Raw genomic sequence first — 8,172 nt, forward strand, 5'->3', positions numbered from 1 at the left:
AGTAAGGAGAAACCATCAGAATCTGTTATCACCAAGTAGCTAACTCCAATAACCGAAGTGATCAAGCCTATGGTGTTAGGCTGCTGAGCACGAGGTCGCGGGATCGAATCCCGGCCACGGCGGCCGCATTTCGATGGAGGCGAAATGCGAAAACACCCGTGTACTTAGATTTAGGTGCACGTTAAAGAACCCCAGGTGGTCGAAATTTCCGGAGTCCTCCACTACGGCGTGCCTCATAATCAGAAAGTGGTTTTGGCACGTAAAACCCCATAATTTAATTTTTTTAAGTGATCAAGCTGCGCCGGTAACAAGGGCTGCACTGTATACCGTGTGTCTCAGCTAGCATTAGCCGAGCTTCCCAACGAAAAAAAAAATGGAAAAAAACGATGTAAGAAACATGGTGCAAGATACAATTGTAAAATCTGCGATGTTCGGTTGTCAGAGGTCGGACGACCGAACACCGCAGGTCTTACAAGTGTATCTTGCACCCTGTTTTTTAATCTATTTTGTTCCGTTGCACAGCTCGGCTAACGTTAACTGCGACATACAATATATATAGAAAGCAATCGTTTCAAGAGCGTAAACTTTTTTTTTCAACAATACGTAATCAATTTACCGCCTTCTCTTTCTCTTTTATTTCTCTCTCTTTTACGTCAGCAGCTTTCGTTCCGATCACTTTATTTTTTGCCTTTTTGTCCCACGGGCGGCTACACTGCAACCTGTTATAAGCGGTCGAGGCGCTTCCCGCGTTGTCGTGCGCACCTGGAGACAGCAGTCGTGCGTGCAGCATGTTCACGCGCCATCTCCCAATGGCGCCTCATCGTCTATCTTTCGCACATGAACGCCAGCTGCGACCCTCATACGGCCTGTACCGGATTTTAGAAAGCAGTGTGTGCATTTTCACCTTGGTATACTCACGCTACCAAATAACTTTTCTGGGAGGACGTCAAGTTTCCCGTATACCTAGAAAACAGAAAAAGAAAGATAGAGAGAAAAAGCAAAAATAATTATCATCGTGATAAGCAGTCCGGGCACGTTTCGCGAAGACCAGTCAGGGCGTGCACCGCATAGATGTTCGGGTTTCATCGACGAGCCGTGGAAGCGTTATAGAAATTCCTGGTACACGGCTCCGCAGTGTCGCGGACTGATCGAAAATTAAACAAACACACGAAGGCAAACTCCAAACCAGAAAGTAACAGTCGCTTACACCTACTCCAGGTAAGGGGACGCACGCGCGTCGGTACGGAAATTCGCAATGCATCAGTGCACGCAAAATAACCTTCCGCCGTGTGCCTATTCTCTCTTTTTTTTTTTTTTTTTTGCGGCTGGTAAAGCCGGCAGATTTACACGTGCAGTCCAGACGCAAAAACACAATAGGAAAAAAGCGCGAGAACGAAATAGGAAGCGGTAGGCCTGGCGGTGGCTTTGCCAATTTTCCCCTTGCCGAGATTGGAGCCATGCAACAGCAGCCGCCTTCCCGCCGCCGCGATGCCCTCATTCACCGAGCAGTTGATCCGTGCTGCCGTGTCTCTGCCGCTGCCATTTCTGAGCAGCGTAATCGGCGAATCTGCTCACGTCAGCGGCAGATCGGCTGACCGCCGGCAGCCGCCGCACGATTTAAGGCGCCAAGCAATGTGCATAGCGGCGTCCCTTTCCACGAAGTTGCTTTTGTTGCCAGAGGTGGGCCGAATTTTCTGTTCGTTCGCCATGTTCTTTTTCATTGTTGTTATATCAATATTTATGGCGGATTGTTTTGGACTTGCGCCTCTTTCTACATACATGAGCCCTAGAGGTTAACGCGAATTGATTTGCGTTTTTAGAACTTGGGATTTATTTTTTCCTTAAAGCAAAAGCATTATGTGCCCCATTACGCGAAAATCTATCGGCGTCGGCATCACCGAAGGATGGTACCAAAAATGGCCGACGGCGCAAAGAGTAAAAACACGTCGAAAAATGCTTGGATTGACGTCAAATTTCTCAGGGAGGTTTCTGTAAGCAAAGTGTGTTAATGGCTATGAAAAAAAGAATCCGGCAAATTTTGGTCTGGGTGGGATGAAATACCTGGGCATTCCAGTTACTTTTGTGCTTCAGTGCATAAAAGAACTTTGTGTGTGTGTGCGTGCGTGCGTGCGCGCGCGCGTGTGTGTGTGCGTGAGTGTGCGCGTGCGTGTGTGCGTGTGTGTGTGTGTGTGGGTGTGTATTGTTTTTTTTTTATGTAAGGGGAACAGTTCATTTTTCATCATCATCATCAGCCTGGTTACGCCCGCTGCAGGGCAAAGGCCTCTCCCATACTTCTCCAACAACCCCGGTCATGTACTAATTGTGGCCATGCCGTCCCTGCAAACTTCTTAATCTCATCCGCCCACCTAACTTTCTGCCGCCCCCTGCTACGCTTCCCTTCCCTTGGGATCCAGTCCGTAACCCTTAATGACCATCGGTTATCTTCCCTCCTCATTACATGTCCTGCCCATGCCCATTTCCTTTTCTTGATTTCAACTAAGATGTCATTAACTCGCGTTTGTTCCCTCACCCAATCTGCTCTTTTCTTATCCCTTAACGTTACTCTTTAACGTCATTCTTCTTTCCATAGCTCGTTGCGTCGTCCTCGATTTGAGTAGAACTCTTTTCGTAAGCCTCCAGGTTTCTGCCCCGTAGGTGAGTGCTGGTAAGACACAGCTATTATATACTTTTCTCTTGAGGGATAATGGCAACCTACTGTTCATGATCTGAGAATGCCTGCCAAACGCACCCCAGCCCATTCTTATTCTTCTGATTATTTCCGTCTCATGATCCGGATCCGCCGTCACTACCTGCCCCAAGTAGGTGTATTCCCTTACGACTTCCAGTGCCTCGCTGCCTATTGTAAATTGCTGTTCTCTTCCGAGACTGTTAAACATTACTTTAGTTTTCTGCTGATTAATTTTTAGACCCACTTTTCTGCTTTGCCTCTCCAGGTCAGTGAGCATGCATTGCACTTGGTCCCCTGAGTTACTAAGCAAGGCAATATAATCAGCGAATCGCAAGTTACTAAGGTATTCTCCATTAACTTTTATCCCCAATTCTTCCCAATCCAGGTCTCTGAATACCTCCTGTAAACACGCTGTGAATAGCATTGGAGAGATTGTATCTCCCTGCCTGACGCCTTTCTTTATTGGGATTTTGTTGCTTGCTTTATGGAGGACTACGGTGGCTGTGGAGCCGCTATAGATATCTTTCAGTATCTTTACATACGGCTCGTCTACACCCTGATTCCGTAATGCCTCCATGACTGCTGAGGTTTCATTTTTATGGCGAGTTTAATGGCGCATGTCTCCAAACTGCTGTCATTATTGAAATTCATACTGAATGAGTACGCCTGAAAATCTCGCCGGCTACGATTCATGAACTGCAATATGCGCCATAAAGTAAATTAATTAAGAGGTTCATTGGTGAATTTCCGTTAATTCGTTGAAAAAGCTTTCTTTTATTTCTCTCGCAAATGAGGTTCTCTTCATTGAATAATCGTATTCAAGGACTGGAATTACGTTATGCGCAACAGGCAATTTTCAGAATTCCGTAAAACTAAAAATGATCACCTGCATTCGAACACCTGCCTTCTTGTCATGAGGAAGCATCAGTCGATATGACGTTTATTTGGAAGTGTGCCAAAAGTTGTTGCGTGAGAGCGTTCAATTATGTTGCAGCCAGCAGTTTAGCAATTATTGGAGAAAATATCTGCAAGTTGAATGCGGAGTGACGGCGTGGAACCATTGAATGAAATTGCATCATGAATACGTAAAGCTAAAGGTGCCAATCGTACCCACCCAAACATAATCTGTGGGGTATGCAACGCGTATTGAAAATCAAATTTATTTGTATCAGAAATAAATGCACAACAAAATTATCTCCGCGCTTTTTCTTTGCCATCTGCAGCTTTGACCCATAATTTTCGACCGTAGGCTGTTTCGAATACCGCGTAATAATCGACCCGAGCCAGTATGGGTCTCAAGTCGACTAAGGACTCAAGCCAGTACGTTAAGTTGGGATTGCGCTATTTGCGCAGCAAGCAAGCATGGGATACGTGAGGTTCATTCACAATGTTATACAATGCGGGAAGTGTTTCTCGGCCGATGGCCAGCGTATTTCCATCTGCTGTCCGACGTGCTGTGAACACTTTGCCCTATAATGCTTCACACAGTACAACCGATAAATGAACGCCTAGAACAATGTTGCTTCTGTGTGACAGCCTTTCGGGTACAAAAATGGGCACCCATAAAAGAAGGCGAAAGCAAGTGGGACCACCTTTTTCTATATGTGTTCTTCTTGTGTGCGCACATCATCACTCATGCATCTTTCTTTTCTTTCTTTTTTTCGCAGGGCCGTCTAACTCAACTCCTGCTCTAAAGCCGCGCTCGTTTTGTTTCGTTCCAACTTCCTTTTCGATGGGAAACTCGCGACCGTCTTCCCCAGATGAATTCCCGTGACGCCGCACTGACTCTACAGAAGTCGAAGCAATAGCGCAAGCTTGAGACAGGGGCAGAAGAGACAAGGCAACATAAGCGCTATCTCGAGTTTGCGCTATTGATCCGTTGTTATGCGCCCACAAGCCCAAGCTGCTCTTGTGGTCTCTACGGAACCCTCCGCCATTAGGGAGCTTTAGAAATAGCGTATACCCAAGCGGCTTAGCGTGCCCAGACGGTCAAACTCTGATTAAGATGTTTTTTTCTTTTGAATCATTTTGTACTTACGGTGATTGAGTGAGGTCTGTTCATGTTGGCTTGGGCGTGCATAACAACATGCTCGTTAATTGATTAGTAAGCGAATGTTTACAATTTACACGGTCGATGAAGGTACTAATATTCGTGTAGTTGTGTGATACTTTGCTAACGCTATCGAATACTGCGCGAAGTAGCACGTGTCTCCTCCCTCATCCCCTTCCCTATATTTACGTGCACCAAGATACCTGGCATGGAACGACGAAACCAAGTAATTCGATCTTAACATTTTGTATTGGTTCCGGTCGCATAATTATTCTGTAAGACGTTATATCTTTTATACAAAATTAAACGTTCAGATCGCTTGATTTTTTTTCAATAAATGACTTAGCTGTCCTTGCTGTATTAAGATAGAGTGGATGCAGATTCCGCAAGCTTGGACAAATGCAGGCTAGAACGCAGCGAGCAGGAAAACCGAAGCACAGGGAGGATAACGAAGATCACGGAACGTTTGAACGAAAGAAAAATGAAAAGGTGACGGATACAAATGTTCGTCCTTAAGGCGGATTTTCGTATATGCATAATTTACCAGATATTCCATCCATATTCGGCAAAAGCTCCTTGTGTCCTTTCAGAATCCCCTGTCTAGACAGGACTTCTCCGACCCACTTAAGCGAGGATTCCAGAACCTCTTCGAGTATAGTACTAGGCCGTCGGACGTTAGGGGAAATACATGACTGATTTTAACCCGCTTGAGAGACAGAACGGATTTTTCAGTGAGCCTTTTCGGTCAGTCAGAATCAGCTCAGAACTAGTTTTGTATCCATTTTGTGTTAGTGTCCCTCCCACACGCACTCAGTGCTTACTCTATTCTTTGTTTCCTCTTTCTTTACTCTCTTCCTCTCTCCCCCCTACCTCCCCTGCCCCGGTTCCTTGTGCGCGACAAAAGATGGCGTGCTTCCTCCCCACTTTCCTCCCTTGCGCGCGCGGGATTGAGCCGCGATTGTCGGCTCTCCCTCGCACACTTTCACTCGCACGTATAGTATACGGCACGTTGAGACGCTGTTATCGCGCTTGTACTTCACATGGAACATGGCGGTGACGGCGATGGTAAAAATGCGCCTGGAGTGTCTGTACAATTGCTATCGCAATAAAATTCCTGAACACTCATCTGTGCGTGCAGAAGTATTATATCAAACGCGCACGAAATATCGCTGGTGTCCTGGGAGAACTAAACATGGCCGCGCCTTTAGATTTATAGAAGATCGGAAGTACGAGTATGTCACAGGTGATTTGGACCCACAGCGTGTTGATTATTTAGAGCTTTGTAAATAATTACTAAATATTCGTTTTTTTTTTTTGTTTTCATTAGATGCGTCATATGAGAGACAGAGATTTACAGAAAGGCAGAGAGGTCGGCCTGAGCTATAACTTGCTCTGGCCTGCTGCTCTACACTGGGGAAAAGGAACGGGGAGGGAAAGGGCTGATGAATGATGATGATGGTATAAGGAAGAGATGTGTATATACAGATTCACAGAGTTATAGCATCTCTAAAGACGTGCGTAAAGCCCAGTGGCTTGGAGAAAAGCTATAGTGGCACTTGTTATCAGGGCGGCACTGTTTGCATTAGGCCAAGGACCTAAAAAAAACTCGTCTGATAGCGGCCTCTTATGGATCTTTGCAATGGAACAGACCAGTTGCTGTCGTTCTTGCGCGTACGCGGGACACACGCAAAATATATGATAAAGTGTTTCTGGCACCTCACAGTATTCACAGTTTGGGCTACTGTCACTGCCACCTATCATATGTCTATAACGGTTGGTGAATGCGACACCAAGGCGAATCCGGTGCACTATGCTCGTTTGGCTTCTTTTGAGCTTGTGAGGCATACGAAATTTCATTTCTTGGTCCCATTTGTGAACTCGCTGGTGTCGTCGATCAGGTTGGGCATAGTGTTCCAACGTACGATTGCGTATTGCGCGACAAAGTAGGACGTTTGTGTCTGTTCGTCAGAACGGAATGCGTACTTCACAAGCATTATCTAAAGCAGTTTTCGCTTCAGCGTCTGCCTGTTCGTTTCCTATCACGCCACAGTGTGAAGGTATCCACTGAAAGGTGACATTGTGGCCATTTCTAGTTACGTGGTCGAGATGCTCTGTAATTTATGTAGCCATGGAATAATTTGTGCCCCGTCTGAGGACCCAGTCAATTGTTTGAAGAGCTGGCTTGCAATCGCAGAATATCGTCCATGCGTGAGGAGGCTCCTCGGAGAGAAATCGAAGTGCCTCCCGGATAGTAACAAGTTCTGCGGCATTTGATGTTGATCCATGGTCATGTTTAAACCACCGAGCGATGAACATATGTGGAATGACGAAGGCTGCAGTGGACGCATGTGGTGGGACAGAGCCATCGTGTGCACGTGTACAGTATCTCCGTAGTCTGCAGAAATGTGCAACAGGGTAAACTGCTTGAGGAATATAGATGTAACGGATGACTTTTAGTAATTCCAGGGATCTGCAATATAACGAAAGGTTTAGGCAGAAGCCACGGGGGTATTCTCGGAATACAGGCGGGAGAAAATCTTGATGGTAGAACACTCTGATGACGCGGTATAGTCCTTGAAAAGCTGGAACCTGGGTGGGTGGCAGGGAGCGATGACAGAGGATGGTGCCTGTGTCGGGTCAACACGCGAAGGTACATTCCAAGAGGCTCCCAGAGCAAATATACTCCAATAGGACAAGCACGAGCTTCCGCTATTGTTCCATTGGTTGATGTGCATTGTGGGAGGCCCAAACATGTGCGCAATGCTTGAGCTTGAATGCTCTCCAGCGCGCGCACACAGCTAAGTCCCATGCTTGAGAGCGCCGGCATGCTGTACCTTATATACCCTACGAAAAGTGCTTGGTACAGTTGTAGTAATGACGACTCTGAGGGGCCCCATCTTGTTTCTGCAACGACGCGAAGGACGTGAACAAAACTCTACAGATTTGACTTTAGTGCGGCGACGTGTCTTGACCAAGATAATCCCCGGTCTATGACTAAGCCAAGGAATCTGTGGTGTGTAACCATAGGTATCGCTACTCCGTTAACGATTATCGGATACCTGGTCATTCGTTTTCGCGTGAATGCAATCACAAAACATTTTTCTGTTAAGAGCAGGAGGCCTTGACGCCGCAGATACTTAGCTGTGATAGCCACTGCACATTGAAGCCTAGCACGCATTTGGGGACGGGTGGCTCCAGATGCCCATATGCATATGTCGTCCGCACATGTGCTAGTCTTCACCGTGTTAGGAAGTTTAGAGAGAGATAATGTTTAATGGCAGACAGGTGGAGAGGTCGGCCTGAGTTAGGAAGTTCAGATGCAAGGCCAGTCAATACAACATTGAAAAGAGTTGGACTGAGAACTTCCCCTTGTACAACACCTCGATGGATATTGTACAGTCCGGTGTCGCCATTACTTGTCGGCATATACACG

This window comes from Dermacentor andersoni, chromosome 1 (genome assembly GCF_023375885.2).
Source record: "Dermacentor andersoni chromosome 1, qqDerAnde1_hic_scaffold, whole genome shotgun sequence".
Lineage (NCBI taxonomy): Eukaryota > Metazoa > Arthropoda > Arachnida > Ixodida > Ixodidae > Dermacentor > Dermacentor andersoni.